This window comes from Kogia breviceps, chromosome 3 (genome assembly GCF_026419965.1).
Source record: "Kogia breviceps isolate mKogBre1 chromosome 3, mKogBre1 haplotype 1, whole genome shotgun sequence".
Classification (NCBI taxonomy): Eukaryota; Metazoa; Chordata; class Mammalia; order Artiodactyla; family Physeteridae; genus Kogia; species Kogia breviceps.
The window spans coordinates 141,986,547-142,009,584 of NC_081312.1; the positions used below are offsets into that span (position 1 = coordinate 141,986,547).

Consider the following 23,038-nt stretch of genomic DNA (forward strand, 5'->3'; position numbering starts at 1 on the left):
ATGAAAGATGTTAATATTTACAATCACAGAATCTTTACAATTTTAAAGTTGTAAAATACCTTAGCTGAAGTATTAATCTATAGAATAACCCAACCTAACAGACATTTGGCATCTATTATGTAGAAAACCTAAACAGGTAAGATAAAAATCCCCTCCCTCAAGGGCTTCACAGCCTACAGAGAAAGGCAGACATCCCAACCGACCAGGAAACACTGGGATAACTGGCTAACTAATCATATGGACAGAAATGCATGGGGAGTAAACACTAACTCAAAAAGTTATATTCACCCTTATGTCCACTGCAGCATTATTTAAAATAGCCAAGATATGGACACTACCTAAGTGTGATGAATAGATAATGTGAGATATACACACACATACACACCCACGCACACACATATACATACACACATGCACAGTGGAATACTATTCAGTCAGACAAAAAAGAATAAGATCTTGTCATTTGCAACTGTATGATCTTATTTTAAATCTTAAAAAACAAAACAAACACACAAAAACCCCACCAAACTTATAGATACAGAAAACGGAATGATGGTTGCCAGAGCCAGGTACTGGGAAGTAGGCAAAATGGGTGAAAGGGGTCAAAGGAACAGACTTGCATCTATAAAATAAATAAGCCATAGGAATGTAATGTCAGCATGATGACTACAGTTAATAATACTGTACTGCATATTTGAAAGATCCTAAGAAAGTAAATCTTAAAAGTTCTCATCATACACACAAAAAATTTTGTAACTATGTGTGCTGACCGATGTCAACCAGACTTATTGTGGTGATCGCTTTGTAATACATACAAATATAGAGTCGTTATGTTGTATACCTGAGACTAACATAATGCTATATGCCAATTATACCTCAATGTAAAAAAAGTTTTTTTAACATTAAAAACAACAACAACAACATGGGGAGGCAAAAGGGAGAGGGCTTTGTTTTTTTCCTGGGTAGTAATGAGCTCAGGGAAGAACTGATGAGAATGAGTAGGAGTTCCCAAAGTAGAGAACGGAGAGGTTGTGCCATACGTTCTCTCTGCCACACTCCGGGATTCCATCTCCTTCCTTTACTCTCAACACACCCCAGCCTAACCCGTTCTTCAGCCTCATCCCTGGCCACTCCATACTAGAGCCCAGTTAACTCTAACCTTCCCCAAAGCCACTCCACCTACCACTGTCCTGCAGCACGTCATGCACGTTGCTGCCATCATACCTTGGCCTGTGTGCTCTATCAGAAATGCCTTTCCCATCTCTGCCTGCCGAGAAAACTCATACTAATCCTATAAGGCCCCACCAGCCCTTCAATTCAATAAAACAGCTCCCTCGTGTGTATCCTTTAGCTCTTTATTCTGTGTGTTTTATACTACTTACTATGTCCTATTATTTTTAGCTGTTTAATAGTCTGTCTCCCCTACTACCTTATATGCTCCTTCAGGGCATGTTTCAAATCTTCACGGACACAGAGCTGACCTACAAGAATCCACACAATGGGCTTCCCTGGTGGTGCAGTGGTTGGGAATCTGCCTGCCAATTCAGGGGACACGGGTTCGAGCCCTGGTCTGGGAGGATCCCACATGCCGCGGAGCCACTAAGCCCATGCGCCACAACTACTGAGCCTGCGCGTCTGGAGCCTGTGCTCCGCAACGAGAGAGGCCGCGACAGTGAGAGGCCCGCGCACCGCGATGAAGAGTGGCCCCCGCTCGCCGCAACTGGAGAAAGCCCTCGCACAGAAACGAAGACCCAACGCAGCCAAAAATAAATAAATTATAAATAAATTTTTAAAAAATCCACACAATGAGAGCATGATTAGTGTTCCAGTATCAGAAATTGCAACAATAAAGGCATTAGAGAATACAGTTTAGTTAAAAGTATAGTTCTCTTCTGAGACCGAATCCCAAACATTAGCCACTCAATATAATACCTGGGAAGGAATGGAGACCTTTGCAATGCCTTTTTCTGCAAGTCATTTCATCCACCTGGAATTATCCTGCTTGAGTTATGGAAGCCCAGCTGCATCCCCTTTCTGAAAAAGGAGTCTACCCACCACTCATTGTCTGAGATTGCTTTTCAATAACACACCTCCCTGTAACAAACCAAGCACTATGCACTCTCTGTGAGAGAAAATGTCACATGGCATGAGTCCACAACACACACTGAGGTCTGTTCAGAATTGGTGCCCTTTTCATGAGTGTGGTGGGGGCAAGCGTTTATCTGTTAGGTCTCTTGGTTGGTTAGTATCAGGATTCTTTGCCAGAACAAAGGGATCTATAGTCCTAATGAATAAGGATTAAAAATAAATGTCACTGGATTAAGTGACTTCTCAAAAATTGTTTCCAGATCTTCCCATTAATTCTGGCTCCCTTGCCTGCGGTCGTCAGCTCTTGCACGTTTATAAATCTCATCTCTAGCACCACAAGTGGGTCTGTAACACTATCAGGCAGCGTCTGGGTCGTACACTGTTTTGATTGTGCCATATTTTGCTGTTATAATATCAATCTCCAGTTTATGAGTTTAAAAACGTGGGGAAATCAGGGGAAGGGACAGGTAGGTAAAGCAAAGACAGAAGAATTGAAAGAAATGAGAGAAAGTAAAATTACAATGCCCAAAATATGCAATAGATCAACAGAATTTGGAGGTTAAAAGAAGAGTAAGGGGAAATGCTATTATCTAAACCAAAACATTTATTTGTGATTATAAGGATTCTGAGATATTCTCAGATACATATATAGTTTTTAATGACAAAAGGAAACATTAATCCCAATAAATTGTTCTATTTTTGTAAGTAAGATGACACTGGGTAGAAATACCTACATGTCATTTTAATGTAAAATGATACATGAACTTAACAAATTAAAATGACAATTTTTACAGAAACATTAAAATTTAGTTTTTCAGTTTACTATTACAGTATAGCACTGATGTGTTCTGCTGAGTGTCAGAATTTAAAAAATAGGCAAAGCATTTATGAATTAAGTCACTGTAATGTGGTGGTGGGGAAAAAAAAAAAGCTGATTTCCTTACAGTTAAAAATAGAGTGAAAGGAGAGAGGGCGGAGAACAGTGGAAGGCGTGTCTAGGAAGACAGATGGGAGTGTTCCTTAACTGATCTCTGAGGCCAGGCTCGGGCTTGGACTCTGTCCTGGGACAGCAAGGACTGATCAGAGATGGGAAACTCAAGGGCAGTGAACAGCCAGCGGCGAGAGCATCTCAGAATAGGGGAGAGGTTGCAGTGGCAGATGCTGGACCAGGAATCCCTCCTGGGAGGGACAGGATGGGGCCCAGGAGGGAGGAGGGGCTGAGGGTTCCCTCAGAGCCTCTTTACTCCTTTCTCTCCATTGCTATTCAGCTCTTCTCCCTCCCCTCTCACTGCCTCCTCTCCTTTGATTTCTTTCTCTTTTCCTCCCACTCACCCCTCTCCATTCATCTTCCTTTGCTCTTTCCCTCTTCTTAACTTTCTCTTTCCACAGTCCATTTTCCTTTCCTCTACCATCTCTCCTTTCCCTCCTTTGCTCTCTCCCTTTCCACAGCTACAGTCCAACATACTTTCCCATCATGGAAGACATGGGTGGTGGGGTCAGGAAGGTCCTTATTTGAAGCCTGGCTTCCCCAATAACTATGATCCTAGGGGGCTTGTCGGGTTGGGGACCACAGAACTAATAGCTGCTCCTTCTTTGGAGTGTTGACCCCATGTCAGGCATTCATGCAGCATGTTTGTGGGCATGAACGGAATTCATCCTCACAATCATTCGTGAAGGGTCTGATCTTATCACCTCCATTTAACCAGAGGAAACAGACCTAGATTTCGTTCAGCAACTGGCCCGATGTCACAGGAAGGAAAAGAGAGGGATCTGAGCCTAGGGCCCCAGCCTTTTCATCAGCAGGCATCACCCATAGAGAGGTGGTGGGGTGTCCAGAACAGAGTCTGGCCTCGGGGCACTGGATATGCTTCCAAAAAGGGCTGTTCCTTTCTCTTCCCTGCTTCATGTCCTTTCATCACATGTGACAGAAAATATATCTGTTTTTTAAAGTAAAACTTTATATAAAATGTTTAGTATTCATTTGTTTAAAGCCCTATTATATTGTTTATTGTGGTGGGTTAGTAGGGAAATCATTAGGTACTTGCTATCACCCTTTCATTTGGCCAAAGCTGTTCCTCCGGCACCGATGTGTGCTGAGGTTACAGCTGGACTGAAGCCATGCTACTGTCACTTGTGTTTTTGAAACCAGAGCACATACATGAAAAAAAAACAGTTTGCGGGAATACCCTGGCGGTCCACTGGTGAGGACTCTGCACTCTCACTGCCGAGGGCCCGAGTTTGATCCCTGGTCACGGAACTAAGACCCCACAAGTCTCGCAGCACAAGCCACACACACACACACACACATACGCACACACACACACACAAACTGCAACACACATACTTTGTATGAAGAAATTTGGAACATTTTAAAAAACACCTTTCCTTAAACTGAAAAATGCTTTTTGTGATTAATAAAGTAATATAATTTAAACATTTAGGCTCTACATAAAGGTATGAAGAATAAATTGAAAATCACCACTCAGAGAGTGCTGATACTTACATCAATTTACCTTGTTTGAAGATATCTCTTCAGGATACATATAATTTTCCTTTATGAAAAAAAATGAAATCCTACTCTATACTATGTGTACCCTGCATTTCCTAAATAACACTATATCCTGAACATCTTTCTGTCAATATATAAAGATACATATGACCATTTTTCATGCCTGAAAAATATTCCATTAAATAGACCTATCATACTCATTAGGCAGCCCCTGACTGATGGATATCTACACTGAAATACCATTTATAATCCGGGTTTAGTTCAACTTTTTGGTCTCGTTTTCCTTTTCTTTCCTTTGTTCTACACAATGACACAGGTAGTATAAGAAGTCAGTGGGGCAGATTGCAAGCACCTTTCAAAACTGAAGTTAAGGTGAGACACTGACAATGAAACCTAAAGAATCAAGAGGGGATGAAATCAGCAGATCTGTAAGAACAACCCAAGATACTCTGCCAATACTCCCAACAGAAACAAGGCAAACAGTCATCACACCTGTGCTTACTGGTTCACTGTCAGTCTTTGGCTCTATACTGTGAGCTCCATGAGGAGCTGTACTGTCCACAGCTCAATCCCAAGCACCTGGCGCACAGCTGATCAGTAAGTGTTTGCTGGATGAATGAATCTCAAGGATAGATGACTACAGTGAAGTCATTTCAAAATGCTGAATTTAATCAATTGAATTATATTCCAGCTAGAGAATTAATGGGCAGCCAGAAAGGGAGATGGGACACACAGCATGTCTAGTAAAAGCAGAGTACGGAGAGGCAACGTTGATAAGTGTTTCCAAGAACCTAAGAAACTGGGGTAGCAGGAAGAACCCTATTTTGGAGAGGGATGCATGAAGCTGTCGGGGCTCAATGACACTGGCCACTAAGATGATCCTCTCACTCCTCTTGCCTGAGCCCACACTCACCAAGCACATCATTTAGCTTCCCATGTGGATGTGCACAAAAGGAGAAAACACAGGAAATCAGCATACTCGAGCCCCAGGCTAACGGCCAGCTTCTCTTCTCATCATGAATTAATACTCTGACGTGACACCTCTGATGAGAACTGGACTTCGGTAAGTCAGTCTTCTGAAATCTGAACGTCTCTGACTGCCCTAACAGTGCTGAATATTTAAACCATGACGCTGAAACATGGTACCTATTGTGAAGGCCAGATTCCTGCAGAGGTGGCCCCCCTGTTCCTCACCTCTGGGAATTCATACCTGTGTAAATCCCTCCCCTGAGTATGGTAGGGCCTGGGACTTGCTCCTAGCCAACAGAATACAACAGAGACCAGCCAAGTGGCAGTCACCTGGACCCCGTCGGTAGGTGCAGTCAGCTGGGATTCTGACACCAAATTGTATACGGTATACTTCTGATTACTGGGAAGAGAATATTTATTTCATAATCTAACTTTTAACTCATTTAATAGATATCTAAATGGTTGTGTTAGAAAAACCTCAAAAGGATATTGTAGAAGGACTTCCCTGGTGGCACAGGGGTTAAGAATCTGCCTGCCAATGCAGGAGACACGGGTTTGAGCCCTGGTCCGGGAAGATCCCACGTGCTGCAGAGCAACGAGGCCTGTGCGCCACAACTACTGAGCCTGCTCTGTACAGCCTGCAGGCCACAACTACTGAGCCTGCGTGCCACAATTACTGAAGCCCGCACGCCTAGAGCCCGTGCTCCGCAACAAGAGAAGCCACCACAATGAGAAGTCCACACAATGCAACAAAGAGTAGCCCCTGCTCACCACAACTACAGAAAGCCCGCACGCAGCAATGAAGACCCAACGCAGCCAAAAATAAATAACATTTTAAAATAAAAAAAAATTCTTAAAGGATATTATAGAAAGAATAAGAACTTTAACAGTTTTTTTTCCTAACATTGGCTCTGTTCTGGCCAGTGGAAGAAAATTATAAAATAAATCTAATTTGCTGCAAGAGATAAAAATACAAGAGATACCAATTTATCCCATCAGATTGGCAGACTGAGTATAGACAGGAGTACATGTGGGACAATGGGAACACCAGGTGGGAATGTGAATCAGTACCATCACTTTGGAAAGTAATCTTCAATATCTAGTAAAGCTGAAGATGCACAAACCTCATGACCCAATAATTCCACTGCTAAGAAATACCCCAAAAGCTTCTCACACATGTCCACAGGAGATCTTTAGAAGAGTACTTAAGGCAGCACTGTTTTCTAAGCGCAAAAAAGTGGGCAGAGAGGGTACTGAACACCCATCATTAGGGAAATGGATGGATAAACTGTGATATATTCATGCAGTGAAAGAACAAACAGTTGTGGAAATAACTGGATTAGACTTACAAGTCCCAACACGAACGACTCTCACAAATACATTAAGTAAAAAAGCAAGGGCTTCCCTAGTGGCACAGTGGTTTAGAGTCCGCCTGCCGATGCAGGGGACATGGGTTCGTGCCCCGGTCCGGGAAGATCCCACGTGCCGCGGAGCGGCTGGGCCCGTGAGCCAAGGCCGCTGAGCCTGCGCGTCCGGATCCTGTGCCCCGCAACGGGAGAGGCCATAACAGTGAGAGACCCGCGTAACGCAAAAAAAAAAAAAAAAAGCAAGCTGAAGAAGGGTATGGACACTAGGATGACATTTTCATAAAAGTTTAAAATATGCCAAATTAATCTATAACATCTAAAGACGAATATAGAAATGACAAACACCAAATCATATTCATCTCTGAGTGAGAGACAAAGGACTACAGGGGGCTTCAACTAAATGCATACTCTTTTACTTCTTCAATTTATTTTTCATTATATCATCAAAAGAGAAAGAAAATTACTTCTTCCTGCCCTCACTTTAAAAAAACCCAGGGCTTCCCTGGTGGCTCAGTGGTTGAGAGTCCGCCTGCCGATGCAGGGGACACGGGTTCGTGCCCCGGTCCGGGAAGATCCCACATGCCGTGGAGCGGCTGGGCCCGCGAGCCATGGCCTCTGAGCCTGCGCGTCCGGAGCCTGTGCTCTGCAACGGGAGAGTCCACAACAGTGAGAGGCCCGCGTACCGCAAAAAAAAAACCCCAAACAAACCCAAATCTGCAAAGACCATGAGCTTGAAGGGAGTCAAACTATTAGTCCCTCAGGACATGCACAAAACTCAATCTTGCCCTGTACGTTCTGGGGACCACCAAATTAGAATTACAGGGCAACAGTAACTAATCTCCATCAAATCTCTACCCTTCAAGCCTTTTTTCCATACTGAATATGTGATCTTATCTAGATGTCAACATTCTCTATAAATGGTTATTGGTTAAATGTCCAACAATAAAAGAGTAGTTAATTAAAACATGGCACATCCACTCAAAAGGATATCAATAGCTCTTTAAAATAATGGCTACAAAGAGTATGAAGTAACATAGAAAATATTTACTCGCTATAATGTTACTTTTTTTTTTTTTTTTTTTAAGAACAAGATTTGAAACTGGATTTTCAGTACTATATAGAACCATAACCAGGGCCTGGGAACAGAGCTTTGCCCTGTGGCACAATTTAGGTGGTGCAAACATTTTATGGGCTTAGGGGACCCTTCAAATTTTTAAGTTCTACCCCTGCTATCTTCCTCTCCAAGGTGGGGAGCTTGCCCGACGCTGGGCCAGCAGAGACAGATGAGTTATCAAGGACAAGCCCCTCTGTGTGCACAGGCCACCGTCACCTGCCTTCATCCTTTTCCCATCTGACCACCAGAGGCCCCTCTCTGCAGGAACGCATGATCCCTTGACTTGTGGCTACCTTCAATGCTACTTCCCTACCCAACCCCTGCGTCAAATCGCTAAAATTGTTCTATAGTGTGAAGAGCTGGTATCTGCGTAAATGATGTGTTTTCAGTACTAAGAAGAGGAAGAGGGCTGTGCAACTGAGGCCAGGGATGACTAATTCAAAAGCCAAAGCGTTGATAAGGTCAAAGAAGGACCACTGGTAATAGCAGGAACTTTCCATAAATTAATAACAGGGCTCAGACTGGGGGAGTGCCTCCGAATTATGTATAAAGAAAATGAAACAGCGTAAATAAGCACACCCTGTCTCCGTCTTAAGAAGCAGTTCCCCTCTCCCTATATCTGGCCGGAATTTTGGAGAAGGGATGAGCTATCTTTAGGAGGCAGGAGAGAGATGGGCCCCTGGGCCAGACAGCTGGTGTCTGTCAAGTGGAGTAAAACTGAAGCTTTGTTCTCACCCAGACACTCCAAGGACAAAGCTAGTGGCAGATGCTGAGTTCGGCTAAAGTAAAGAGATAAGGTGCCCACTCCTGAGGTCAAGGAAAACTTCCCTGTCTGCACGTGCGCAGGAAGGCGACTTGGGGGTCAAAAAGGGAGGGGGTGTCACCCCATCATAAGTGTGGAATGCACCCACAGGCCTCTGCGGAGGGATCCACCTTAGCAAAAAGTTGCGCGCACATCTTGGGGAGGGTCCTAGGACCAGTCAGGTGTGAAAAAAGAAACGAGATAATTGGCCAAATGTAAACAAAGACCGGAAGGGCTGTCCCCTGTAAGCGATTTAAATCCCCTCTTCACTCTGCTCCTCATTCAGGACTCCCACACTCCTCTCCAGGTGTGTATTTCTTCCTAGCTTCTCACTTACTGCTCTTCTCCTCATTAGAGAGGACCTCCAGCACCCTTTCTCTCTGCGTGTGTATTTCTGCCTTGCTTCTGTCTTAAACAAACTGCTTCTCTGTGTGCTTTCCCTTACGTTGTGCTGTGTCTTTAATAATAAACTTTGTACCTGTTTTTACAGTTTTTGCCTCCTTGAAACATTCTTGCTTTCAAATGGGGGAGAGAGCTAGGGCCAATGTGCTTCTAGCCTCTATCCCCTGGTGGCCTAGCAGTTAGGATTCCTGATTTTTTTTTTTTTTTTTTTTTTTTGGCGGTACGCGGGCCTCTCACTGTTGTGGCCTCTCCCGTTGCAGAGCACAGGCTCCGGACGCGCAGGCTCAGCGGCCATGGCTCACGGGCCCAGCCGCTCCGCGGCATGTGGGATCTTCCCGGACCGGGGCACGAACCCGCGTCCCCTGCATCGGCAGGCGGATTCTCAACCACTGCGCCACCAGGGAAGCCCAGGATTCCTGATTTTCATCCAGGCTACCCAGGTTCAATTGCTGGGCAGGGAACTAAGATCTCTCTTCAGGACCGCTCACAGCTGTCCCTCCGAGATCACTTACTAGAAATATATTGGGCTAGCATACTTTGGGATGTAGATGGCATTATGGTTATGAGGTGGATCTGAGGGAAATCTGGGTAAGTCTCCAAAAGAAGGACGGTTATAAGACCTTACACAGCCTCTATGACGCTGGGCATCTTCGCAACAAAACGTCCCTCTCTGGACGCATTAGGCCAACGGCAAATGAAGCTTACCTGACACAGCCTGATATTTTTTTTTCAAGAGCACAATACCCCAGCAACCCCGAAATCCCTCAGCCATCATGGAGAGAGTGTGGCAGGGGTTCCTGTGCTAGAAGTACTATTATAATAATATTTTTTTAAACAGTGGAAAGAAATAACATTAACCAAAACAACATTTCTACTCTACTTTTCCTTCTTTTCAAAATACTTCAATGAGTATGTTATTTTCAAGACAAAAATTTAAGTGAAAACTTCTTGCATAAAAGAATGAACCAATGAGAAAAGGCACACAAACAAACAGAAAATGCAGAAATTGCCCATTTCTAGCTATCAAAACCAAAGAGACACGACTGATTCTGGGTGTAAGAGTCAATGGTTCAGTTAAAGTAAGTTTGCTGTTAAGTTTCGTCTTACCGTGGTTAAAAACATGTCACATAAAATTGACCACCTTAAACATTTTTAAGTTTAGAGTATAGTATTAACTACATGCACATTGTGGTACAACAGATCTCCAGAACTTGTTTTGTTTTGTTTTGTTTTGCGGTACGCGGGCCTCTGATTGTTGTGGCCTCTCCGATTGCGGAGCACAGGCTCCAGACGCGCAGGCTCAGCGGCCATGGCTCATGGGCCCAGCCGCTCCGCGGCATCCGGCATCCTCCCGGACCGGGGCATGAACCTGTGTCCCCTGCATAGGCAGGCGGACTCTCAACCACTGCGCCACCAGGGAAGCCCTCCAGAACTTTTTCATCTTCCAAAACTGAAACTCTGTATCGACTGAACAACTCCCAGTTTGCTAATTTGTACCCATTCCCTGTGGGCACATAATGAGGCTTGAGCCCAGGACCCTCGTTAAAGCCCCCGTGCAGCCCTGGATTGCCCTTATATCAGGCGTGGGCTGCCATCAGTGGGAGCCACCAGCACAGCATTCCAAACAGCTTCGGCTCCAGGGAAAGTGTGAGTCCTTCCCCCACCCCACCACCAACAGGGTCCCAAGGCAGATATTTCCAGTCGCTTTTGTGGAAATGGCCTTCAATCCACCTTGCAAGACTTATGTCCTTTCCGCTCCACACTAGTGCATTCACCAGGGGAGTTCTGTTGATGGTAGAAAGGTGAAGCGTAGCTGTATTTCTGACCCATAAGAAAATGAACTTCAAAATGTTCAAACCATTTACAGTGGCCTTGCAGTCAGGGCGGGGACTGCTGCATAACTAAAGAGATCCTGTAAATCTGCAACATACATGTGGCCTCTGACAGGTCCAGGTGGATTCACGAGTGGACTGAAATCATCGGGACCCCTGGAACCCAAGGAGTGGCCACCGATGTTGCTCTAATCCACTCTGCACAGCTTGGAACGATGCTAACATTTTTAGGAGAATCCCTGCAAAAACAGATTGGTTTCTGTTCCCATCTATTAATAACAGCTATTTTGAAATGCTATTTAAATCTTCTATTGTTAATTTGAACTTTTCGTGGGTTCTGTCTCCCCAGCTGAGCTGAGGTGGGGCAGCAGGGACTACACACCACGTGGATCTGTAACCCCCCTGAGATGGGCGTGGTGCCCCTTCACAGATGCTCGTAAACATTGGTTCATTTGCTTGTTCTACTTTGGTAAGGCCCATCATTTTAATTAGTGACTGGCTCTGCCCAAATGACATATCGATTGGTGGTGACTCAAGGTGCCTTTCAGCCGTGAGCTTGCTTCAGGCTGCCCTGCAGTGAGTACGGGCGCTCACCCATGCCCGCACCCACACCAGAAGTGTGTTCGTATTACCTTTAGGGTGTTTTATTATGATCCACAGCTATATTTGGCAACTTTTCTTTCTAGCATTAGAGAAGACACATTACCAAATGTTATAAAAAAGGAATCTGCCGAAGGCACCAGCTAGAACAGAAAAAGTATTATTAAAAACCTGCGTAAACTCTCTCCCTCCCAAACTACCTACACCCCCGATGCATCCAGGATAGTACAGAGTAGGGGAAGGCATGACTTTGTATACTCACGCAGACACAATGCTAGTCGTGACTTTTGGGTTCATACCCGACACCAGTCTTTGGCTGAAAAGCTAAGGATTTGAGCTGGGAAGAAAGATCCAGCCTCCTGTCTCTGCCCTTTTCCACATACATGGCGGGAGGGGTCTGGACTTCCCTGTCGAACACAGGAGTCTGTGAAAGACTCTTTTATCTGGAGTTAACAACTTGAGTTCAGCACATTAATATTATAACTATTTTAGAGAGGGCAGGGGAGGCCCCCTGAGCTCTTCTAGAGATCATTTTAAATGGGGGAAAAAAAGAAATCTGAAATAAACAAAAAACAAGCTGAAGGTACCAGGGGTTTCTGAATAATATCTTCCCGGTTAAACAATTTTAAGAATTCCATAATGCAAAAGCAACCCCCCTCATTCTCTCCCACATAAACATGCTTGTTATTTCAGCCCCACTCAGCTGAGCAGCAGGCAATCTCTTGCCTTCACTTCTGCAGCTACTTTGTCCAGAGATGTCACTGGCACAAAAGCATTCTCAGGAGACAAAAAAAAAGGCTGACCGCAGCCAGCAAGTGCAGGCACACCTAAAGGAGGAATACTCCTGTTCCAGTAACCTCAACAACTCACCACCCAGCGATCGGACTGCTGACCTCAAGCACCAATTTTGCCTTAACAGACTGAAAACTTCAGACCTTTTGATGTTTATCAGCATGTTCCCAGTAACTCTCTTGCTGTAGCAGAAAGGTAATCAAATAAACCATTTTATTATCACTGATGACTACGTTTTTACAATACCAAGATCTACTGACCCTCTGTGGCGGGGAGAGGGGGGGAATCGAAAAAAGCCCACGGAGTAGTACAAAGCCATTGTTTTATCCTTTTTTCACCTGCTTTTAGGTTAAAAACCTATGGGACAGGAAACCACATCCAAGAAGTCAAAAAATCAAATAATCAATCTAGGGAGAAGGAGGAAAATAGAAGAATTATTAAGAGAAAGGAAGAGGCAGAACGAGTGAAATAAGGAAGAGGAAAAAGAGTGAAGGGAGCATGGAGGAAGGGCGGCAGTGCTGACGGGAGCAGAGAGTCGGGGTGACAACGGAGAGGAGAGAACAGGTGGCTCGAGGGCTCGAAGGGAGGATGTGAGCCTCAGAAACTGCTCCTCACACATTCAGCTGCTCACTTGGGGTGTGAAGAAATAGATGGGCCATTTTTTAATATGCTGTTAGGTTTCTCTCTCTTCTTTTTTTTTTTTTTCAAATCCAACCTGCCCTTTCTTTGTCTTGACACATATACACAAAGTTAAGATGTCATGATGTCATGGGGGGGGGGAATCATTTATTCCACTTACAACATGGAAATGCCTTTCTGAATTACCTATCGTTTCGCTAACAGGTCCTACTTTGAACCAACACCTACCTGACCCTCAGAGTAAAGCACGGGTCTCACGCCTACCACCACGTACGTACGGCACGCTAGCAGACAACTCTAAGGTCAGCCTGGGAATTGGCTTAATGATTCTAATCAAGTCATGCAGTCCAGTCAACAAATATTCACTGAGCCTCTGCAATGCTGAGTAAGACACAGCTCCCACACTCAGGAGCTTCGATTCAATAGGGAACTAGAACAGACAAGACATCGTGAAGAGGCTGGTAAGTGCCAGGTGGTGGCACAAGCCAGGCATGGCCTCCAGGCAGGGGCAGGATCAGTTTGAACTGGGCCAGCAGGAAACGCATTTGAGAAGCAGCCATTTGAGTGGGCTCTTCAAAGGGGTGGGTCAAGTAAACACAGGACAGCTTGAGAAAGGGTGGAGGGAGGACAGAGTAGAGGAAGTACTGATCAGTGAAAATTACCGCACACACGAATTCCTGCTGGTGCGGAGGCCTTGAATCCACAACAGGAGAGACAGGAGGAATGGAAAGGAAGGGACAAACTGAAGGAGACTGTGCAGGGAGCACTGCCACACTCAACAGCCAACTGGATGGAGGGGTGTGAGGAGGAGAAAAGTCAAAACAACCCAAGAGAGCAAAAGCAGGTCACAGAGAGGATGATGACAGCACGAAAATCATGACAGATGCACTGAGAGGGACATGATGTCTCTCTCCCCTGTGGGATGCTTTCCTGATGATGGATAACCTGGACCTACCCCGAGAAAACTCCAGACAAACCCAACTGAAAGGGTATTCTACAAAATAACCAGCCTCACCCTTCCAATGTGTCAAGGTCATGAAAGACAAAGAATGACTGAGGAACTGCCCAGAATAAAGGAAGTTAATGAGGCAAGACAACTAGCACAGTACAAGACCCTGAACCTGGATCCTGGACCAGGAAGAGGCTTTTTTTTTTTTTTTTAAGATTTTTTTTCCTTCTTTCGCTCTAAAGAACATTATTAGGACTCTTGGTGACACCTGAATAAGGTTTGTAGATTGGATAATAGTACAGAATCAATGTCAATGTTTTGATTTTGATGTTTGTTACGCAAGAAAATGCCCTTGTATCTTTTAGGAAATATACACGAAAGTATTTGAGGGTGGAGGTAAAGGGGTATCATGTCCATAACTTACTCTGAAGGTTCAAAAAGAATCACAGCACATGTAGGTGTGTGTGCGTGCATGTGTATGTGTGTGCGTGCGTGTGTGTGTATGTGTGTAGAAAAAGAGAGCGAATGTGTGAGAAAGAAAAAGCAAGTGTGGTGAATAGTTATTATTTATAGAATTTGGATGGAAAGTATGTAGAAATTATTTAAATGATTCTTACAATTTTTCTGTAAATCTGAATTATTTCAAAATAAAAAGTTAATGGGAAACAAGATTAAGGAAGCTAGGATGAAGAGCTGTTTAGAGACAAAAGAGCCAGGCTTCTGGGTATTAAATTCTGAATGGGATTCAGAAAGCTGGAAATGGAGGTTTGAAGGCGTCTGGGGGGGCTGAGTAAAACCTGGTTAAAAGCAGAGCTCGAAGGCAGATTGCCAGAGCTCCTCTCTCAGTTCCCTCCTTAACAACCAACAGTAGTAACAATTGCCTAAGTTATTCTCATTTCTCTCTGCTTCAATTTCTTCACTCCATAACAGCAATGATAAGGCTATCTGCCTCACAGATGTGGAGCAAGGATTGAAGGACATGATACAAGCGAGCCACGGTGCCCCGTGAGGCACAAGGTAACTGTGCATTAGCGACTAATGTTGGCCCTGAGATGGGGTTGATGCTGGGAGAAGGGAGGAGGCCACGTAAGAAGAAGGCCCAGGACAGGATCCCACTGAATCTCCCATTCAGAAGTCAGGAAGAGAAAGGAGATAAGTGAGGTCTGAGTTGCCCCTGAAGAGCCAGTGACAAGGAGAGGCGGAAAGAGAGAGGCTGGGGAAAAGGGTGCCCGCCGGCAGCAGATGTGGGGCAGAGACCAAGGAGCAGGGAGACAGAGTACAGGGCTCAGCTCTGCAACCTGGACACCTCTGCTGGAGCCCTGCGCGACAGCAGTTTCAACAGAAAGGTGGGGCTGAGGCCAGAAGGAGTAAGTGGGCAGTCCGAGGCGGGAAACCTGAGGACAGTTCAACAGAGGAGCAGGGTGCAGAAATGCGCTGCCCAATCCAGCAGCCATCAGCCCCAGGTGACTATTTCGATTGAATTTAAATTAATTGAAATTTTACAAAAATCAGAAATTTAGTTGCTCGGTCACACTTGCCACATTTCACGTGCTCAGCAGTCACATCTGACTACTGGTGACGATATGGCTACTAGTGACAATACGGCTAGTGACCACCACGTTGGACAGCACAGATACAAAACATTTCCATCACTGCAGACAGTTCTCTTGGATGGAGCTGGGACTCTAGCACAATTTCTTTTATTATGAGAAGATGACTTGAATATAGGGTGGAGTGAGGGCTGGGGCGGAGTAAGGAGGGACCAAAGAAATTAGAGAAAGGGAATAACAAATGGAGCAAGTTCCCAAAGGAGGCAAGGAGGAAGGGGAAAAGTCCAGACAGAGTGTGCAACACATGTGAGTTAATCTTGGGTAAGGGACTGATAGACATTTCCTTCCTCAGAGGAAGGAAATAAAGAAGGACAAAGATGGGTAAAAAAGAATACTTGGGGTGGTGAGGAGGGTACAGTGGGAACTTACATTAAAGCAGAAGGCAGTAAACTCCAATGTAAACATCCTTAATCTCATGAATGAAACAAGGCTGTCTCCAGAAAGGAAACTGACTGGAAGTTTAAGGAATGGAAAAGTCTGGCATAACCTCTAATGGAATGCAGCTGGGAGTTCATAAAAGATGGATTTTTTTTTTTTTTCACAGAAAAGTAAGACCTAGGTGAAATTAGAGCTAGCATAAGTTTACAGTGGAACCAGTGCAAAGGTCTTTGTGATAACTTGGCAGACGGAAAAGCAGATGATGAGGGTGATTTTGGATTGAGGACTGGAATATGAGAAGTCCAACATGTTGAGACAAAGGATTCTGGGATTCTGGACAAAACCGAAATGGCTGGAGTGTATACACTCCAAGTAGATAAACAGAAACATAAAGGGATTGGAACAGTAAGTGATTAAGGGACCAGAGTCTTCAGTGACGGTTAGTCTGGTGCAGTAAGTGGAAAGAATCGGCGAAGCAAACTGACATCCAAGTTCCAGATCTTGAAGGTGGAAAAAATTCCCATGACTAAACAAGTTCAAGAAGTGAGTGGCCAAAGTAAAATAGAAACCAAGGCCATAGAAGTTGATATTGAGGACCTTGATGAACTTCAAGATCAGTGAATTAATAGAGCCTCAAAAGTGATGCCAAAGTCACCAGCAAGAGACAAGGCAGAGAACAGAACCAAGTTAGTTGTTCATGTTTGTTTCTTTGTTTGTTAATTTTTTTGTATCATCAAGTGAAGTGATTCCCAAACCTGGGAGTACATCAGAATTACCTGGTGAACTCTCTTTTCCCTCCCCATCCTCCCTTCCCTTCTGTTTCCTTCTTTTTGGGTTTGTTTTTAAAATAAAAATGTTTAGGTCTTGCCCACCTGATGATTCTAATGTGGTATGTTTAGGAGAGTCTAAAGAGCTGCGTTTTTCAAAGTGCTCCAGGTGATTCTGAGGAGCCACCAGGTGTGGCAAGCACTGATTCAGAAGATAAGAAGGAGGGTATGGGGCACAAGCAGACAGCATGACGTGTAGCGAGAAGACTCTGTTAGGGATGGGTTAATGGTCTGGAGGCAGCACTGAGAAGCAAGGGGAAGCCCAGTCCCTGCACCAGTTGAGATGGGAGAGGGCTGTTCTGAGGGAAGTTGTTCACTCAGGCTCTGGAGCTAGGGGAGGGACAGGTGATGGACTCAGCTGCAGCAAAATGAAAACAAAGGCATGTGGCTGCAGGATGTAAGAAACAAGAGACTGCAAGGTAGATTGGAGACACACAGGTTAGCAGCCTGCAGCACAGGAGGCTGAACAGTTTGTTATTAAAGGACCCAAGTGTAATGAGGTGTGATTCATTAAAGGGTTTGTAGGGCTTAGTGCCTGGATTCTTGGGCAGTAAGGATTTTTCTATCTGAACGCTCTCAGATTTCTAATATGTAAACCATTAAAGATTATTAAACCTTCGGGTAAATAAGCTTGCAGAAGCTTATTCATTAACACTGAGAAATCTGTCTTCCCAACCCACATTTTTATACAGATGAAATCAGACTGGAAAGAATATCAAGGTTTGCTTTGGAGCAGAAAGACAGGTGGGGCAACCCCAAACCTGTGAGAGGGACAGGGCATTCCTCCCTTCCCTCTCCCAGAAAGAGGGAAATTTATGAACTGAGAATACAGAAAGGGGCCCCAGCCAGTGTTAAGAACAGAAGGGGTGACACAGATGACTGAGTCTCAGGAGCACTGCTACCCTCACCCGCCCCCCACATCCCCCAACGGGTAAATGCTAGGGATGTTTCTCAGTCAAGAACATATTTACTTTCACAAACCCAACTCATTTAAAGAGCAAGCTGCAAATGTTCGCCCCTGCTTCTGAGAGAGCTGCACTTCTGTAGGTTCAAATCTGCTTACTCCTATGAAATAATTTCTAACACTGACATACACAGACTTTAAGATGAGGGCGTGAGCGCAGCCAGGCACACACGCACGCGCGCGCACACACACAACCTCGTGCATATTGAAGAAATGACTCACTTCATTTGCTGCTGCCTGCCACTATTGGGTTTTGATTCTACCTGTTCAAATACAAAGTTTCCTATTAGATTAACTACAGGAAAGAACTCAGGAGTCTTAGCCCTGATTTTGTGCATGACTTTAGAGCACTCAAGAGGCTTTAACCTGGGCATCAGGAGAAGCCACTCTCTAATCAGCCACTGCTGTCTCTCCATAATCTTTCACAAAACGATAACATATCTTACCACTTTGAGAGCCAATTAATGGAAACCCCTGGTAGAAGAAACAAGGCTAAGCCTCGTATGTCCTGTACCTGCAGTACTTGGGGGTCCCTTCTCAGCTCACCGTAAGACGGCACAACAGCACCCTGGAACTTCAAAGAACCCGAGCCCCTCCTTTTAAAGATGAGAAAGGGGTGGGGAGGGGGCAGAGAGGTGAACCCGCCCAAGGTCACTCTGCTCGGAGTAACGGGACGGCTGACTTGGCACTGCCCCCTGGCAATCTGTGCTCCACCCCAGCTCCCCCAAACAGTCCCTCGGGGCTTCTGCTGGCTTGCTAGCATGCAACCTTCCCCGGCCCCCGCAAAAATGCAACGCCAGTCGCGCTCGGTGCCCAACTTCATCCCTTGGCGTCAGCATGCAGTTAAACCCTCCGGCCGGCAGCAGGTCACATGGGCCACGCTCAGCTCTCTCTCCCCCGAGCCCGGCCCCCCAGCGGCCGCCCCAAGGTCACCGGCTGGCCCGGGGAGCTCACGCCTCGGGTGACGGGAGATGGCAGGGCGGGGGCCCGGGGCGCGGCACTCACCGGCGCGGGGGGCGGGCGCGCCGCGGCTGCCCATGTCCTCGCCGGCGCGGCTGGGTGCGGCGGCCGCTGGCGCTGGCTGTGCTGGGCGCCCGGTTGCGGGCCCGCGCCGCGGGGAGCGCCGTCCAATCAGCGCGCGCCTGCCGCCTGGCCCGGCGCGCGGCCCGGCCGGGTTCGCGGCTCCCGGGGGGCGCGAGCCGCCGCGCGCCGCCCGGGGGGCGCGAGCCGCCGCGCGCCGCCCGAGCGGCTTCCGGGCGCGTTGCCTGGACGCGGTTGCCGTGGCAGCCCGAGCTGGAGGCTTTCCCCGCGCCCGCGCCCAGCCCCGCGGCGCCGCCCCTCCTCCCTCCGCTTTCCCACACCCAAAATAGCCTCTCCTCCCGCTGCTGTTTGCCACCCAGCTCGCAGCCCAGCCGCTCGGAGTCGGCGGGCGGGGATTTCGCTTATTGGAAAATAAGTCCTCTTGTAGGGCTGGTTGACTTGAAGAGAGGGGTGTTGAAATGGTGCCTGATTAAGATAATAGCCATGGTGCCTGCCCTGTAATTCTCTTCAGAGCCCTAACATCCGTTATTTACCAAACCTCTTTCCTACAGAAAGCGTTATTATCTACCCCCACCCCCTTCCAAATCGAGAAGTTATTTTATGAGGCCACCGTCTGGGAAACAGCTTGCGCGTTGACGCCCCACCTGTGCAGCGGAACTAACTAACCCTCGAGGCGGCCAAGTGTCATCTAATGAATCACCTTGACACCGGCCACTGGGGCCAAGGATCCGGTCTCATGGCAGAAGGCACGACGCAAGAAAGAAAGAACTGCTACCACCCCTCTTCTTCACATCCCTTCCTCCTCCCTTCTGCCTCACCCGCCTCCTAGGGCGTCCTAACTCTTTGCACCTTCCTCTCAATGTGCATTCTGAGGAGGACGCACACACCGATCCACTCAGATATTTGCTTCCTCTCTGTGGGCGGGATTTAAGCAGAGTTGGGGACCCCCACCTACGCCCACCTCCGGTTCATACCTCTTTCTCGTGTCGCTAGTATTTACCCAGGAAAGGTGTTCCTATCCGTCTCCTCCACCAGCCACAGCCTCTCAAACCCAGGGAAAGGGGGGACTTGGTAGAAAGACCCTGGGCTGTGGAGTCAGGCTGAGTTGTTCTGGAGTCCTCTCTCCAGCAGTTACTTCTATGTGGTCTTGGATATTCTGTTTCCATACCTATAAAACGGGATAATATCCCCACAAAGGACTAATGCATCCATAACATTCAGTGAACAATGCTTATTGGATGCTTGTCAAATTCTAGAAACTGTGCATACACAATGGTGAAAAGAAAAAAAAAAGAGACATGAATCTCTGCTCTCATAGAGCTTACAGCCGGAAACACATCAATCAAATAACCACAGACAGCATAAAACTGACATTGTGATAAGGAGAGTGCATGACCTTAAGAACTATGGTGTGGAGAGCTGACCTAGGAGCATCCTTTAGCTCAGTGATTATTCTTTCCTTTTTTCCCTTTGATTCCCACTGCCTGGCACATGGTATGCACTCAGTAAATGTATATGGAATTGAATCCTATGTCATCCTGATAACAGTATCACTCAGTTTCCCACTGACTTTCTCCCACTGAAAATATATTTGAAACATACATAACTCTCTGCTATGTCTGGAAACACTGTGCAGATCTTACGGGAAAGTACTCATTCAAACCCAGAGCCCACCATCAAGAGTCCCAAGAAAGGTTCAAAATGCTTCTTGCCTGTCCCCATTGGGTTGCCTTCCAGAGTGTAAGGTGTGCATCTCAGATGGGCACATGAAAGTCCCCTCTGCTTCATTTCTTACACACACACACACACACACACACACACACACACACACACACACACGCCCTTGCTATTCCACTCTCTCCCCTGCTCCCAGCTCCATATTCTGCCATGCCCCCTTGATTCAGAGCTGCAGGGCACCCATTCCTGGCTTCCTAGGAGAATGGCAGCAATACTTATAATCCTCAGAGTACAGCATCTGTAAAACAGAGGAAACTCCCTCCTGTACTTCTGCTGTCCTTCAAAGCATAACTTTATGCTGTAGTTGCCACAAGACTCCATCACTCTCAAGGGTAGAGAAGAAGAGGACCTGGTAAATGAGGGCCCTTGCTACGTATATACACCATTTCATTCTGGCTGACTTTAATTTCCTTTTAAAAAATCGTATCAATTAGAATAGAATCCAAAATTTTAAAAGATTCATTAGTAAGAAGACAAATAATTGTAGCTCTTGCAAACTCTGAATTCCTCAATAGGAATCCTGAAGTTTCATAGTATAGTAGAGCCACGACTTCCCACTTCTGACCTTTTCTTCCCCCCTGTTCAGGTGACATGTTTTGAATCCTGAGGAGACACAGTGCACAATGATTTAAGCCTACCTTAATTTTTTTCCAACTCAAACTATTTCTGTAGGATAAATTTCAAAGAACTATCTGTTTTTCCAGAATTGTTTGATTGTGACTCATTACAGGAAATGGATTTTTTTTGCATTACTTTAATTTAAAAGCTATGATGTATCACAAATTATTTAATACTGGCACAGATTAACAAAAATAGTTTCATCAAAGAGAGCAATTTTATAAACTTGATGGTTGTCATACTATTCAGCAACCAGTTGTTAAATACAAATAACTAGTGCAGTGTATTTTGCTAGATGCTGTGGAAAAATGTTTAAGTGATTTATGGCACAGCTGAGGGGTTTGTTTGTTGTTGTTTGGCTGCACCGCACTGCTCGTGGGATCTTATTTTCCTGACCATGGATCGAACCGGTGCCCCCTGCCATTAATGGAAGCATGCACTGGACTGCCAGGGAACTCCCACAGCTGAATTCTGGTCCTACCTGTGTCTCAGCACCACCAAAAGTCACAAACATATGATATGCGAAGCTTCTATGAGCCCAGTGAGCAGGCTCATCCAGGGAAAGGTCAAGGGACTCTATAGGTCAAAAGTGATATTTGTAAAAAGGCTGGAAAGCAGGTAGACCAAGAAAGTGGCGAGCCCTGCAGGGTGGTTAGCACTTTATCTCTAAGGAAGGCTTGTTACTCAGTGGGGTGTCAAGATCCATTGTGAGGTGCGAGGTATTTCACACAGTGTTCTTCACCAGTAATAAGGTGCTAAAAGATTGACCCACAAGCAATGGTCACATATAGGAACCAGAAAGAGGAAGAGGGTTCCCACAAAGGGAACAAAGAGGAAGAACCAGAGATGTCAGGGACAACGTCAGAGAAGCTCCAGGTGGAAAGTTTGGTGACAGCTTGGTGACAGGTCCCACAGAAGTCAAGAAAATTTAGGGAATAGAAGGTCACTGGTGACCTTCATGGGTATTTTTGAGTTATTGGACTGCTGTCGGTTAAGAAAAGACTGGCTGCCAGAGAAATGAAGGAGGAGGTGTGGGTCACTCTTTAGAGAAGTTTGGCAGTGCAGGGAAGGTGAGAAATAAGGTCAACAGAGAGGTTTTTAGTGCTAAGTGAACATTTTCAAGATAGGAGAAAATACGCTTTGTATTTATATGTGCTGTTGGAGTCAGGAAGAAACAGAGAGCACGATACATCATTTTGCACTGACTAACTCAATCTAAATTCTGCCCCTAATTTCATCATCACCATACCCATTTCCTTTTTAAAAAATCTTTCATCAAATAAGAGAAGTCTGACATTGAACAAAGGTGGGGTTCAGACCTTGGGACATTATTCTCTTAATAATCAGTTAATAAAATGTGTTATTCTTTATGGCTTTTCTTTGGTGGTTTTCTTTGTTGATAATAGTAACATCTTAGAATTAAGGAAATCCCTTGTTTTCCTTTTTATATGTAAAAATAATGGATTTTTCACATGTTTTGAGTAAACTGTAATTGACTTATTTGTTTTTGCTAATAACTTCCTTTCATGTGTTGGCTAATTCTCTCAAAAATTATGTTTTGCTTATGAATTTGTTGGTATCTATCCATCTCACAAGGGTTTTTTAAAGTAATTATAATTAGGGTACAACCAGCAGGGAAGCATAAAATATTGGAAGACTCTTCCTAGTAGTGTAGTAGTGTTAACTTAGGAGGTGTTATCTATGTCTTAACTTAGGTAATTGCTGGTGTACATAGCAGGGCTAAAGGCAGCCTGGGTTGTGTTGAAACAGCAAACAACTGAGCCTTAACATAATACTACT

The 23,038-nt window shown here is 45.5% G+C and overlaps 1 protein-coding gene across 3 annotated transcripts in view; it reads right to left on the reverse strand.

Moving 5' to 3' along the window:
• Positions 1-23,038, reverse strand: part of FAM81A (family with sequence similarity 81 member A) — a 126,235-nt gene that overhangs the window by 60,060 nt on the left and 43,137 nt on the right. Inside the window, exon 1 of one of the 3 annotated variants that reach the window (XM_059056290.2) lies at positions 18,848-18,963. The exons of 1 other annotated variant lie outside the window; for it this stretch is intronic. The gene's annotated coding sequence lies outside the window, so the exon portion shown is untranslated. Of the gene's footprint in view, positions 1-18,847; positions 18,964-23,038 lie in introns of those variants that run through there. One more of the 3 variants, XM_059056289.2, reaches the window with a different exon arrangement.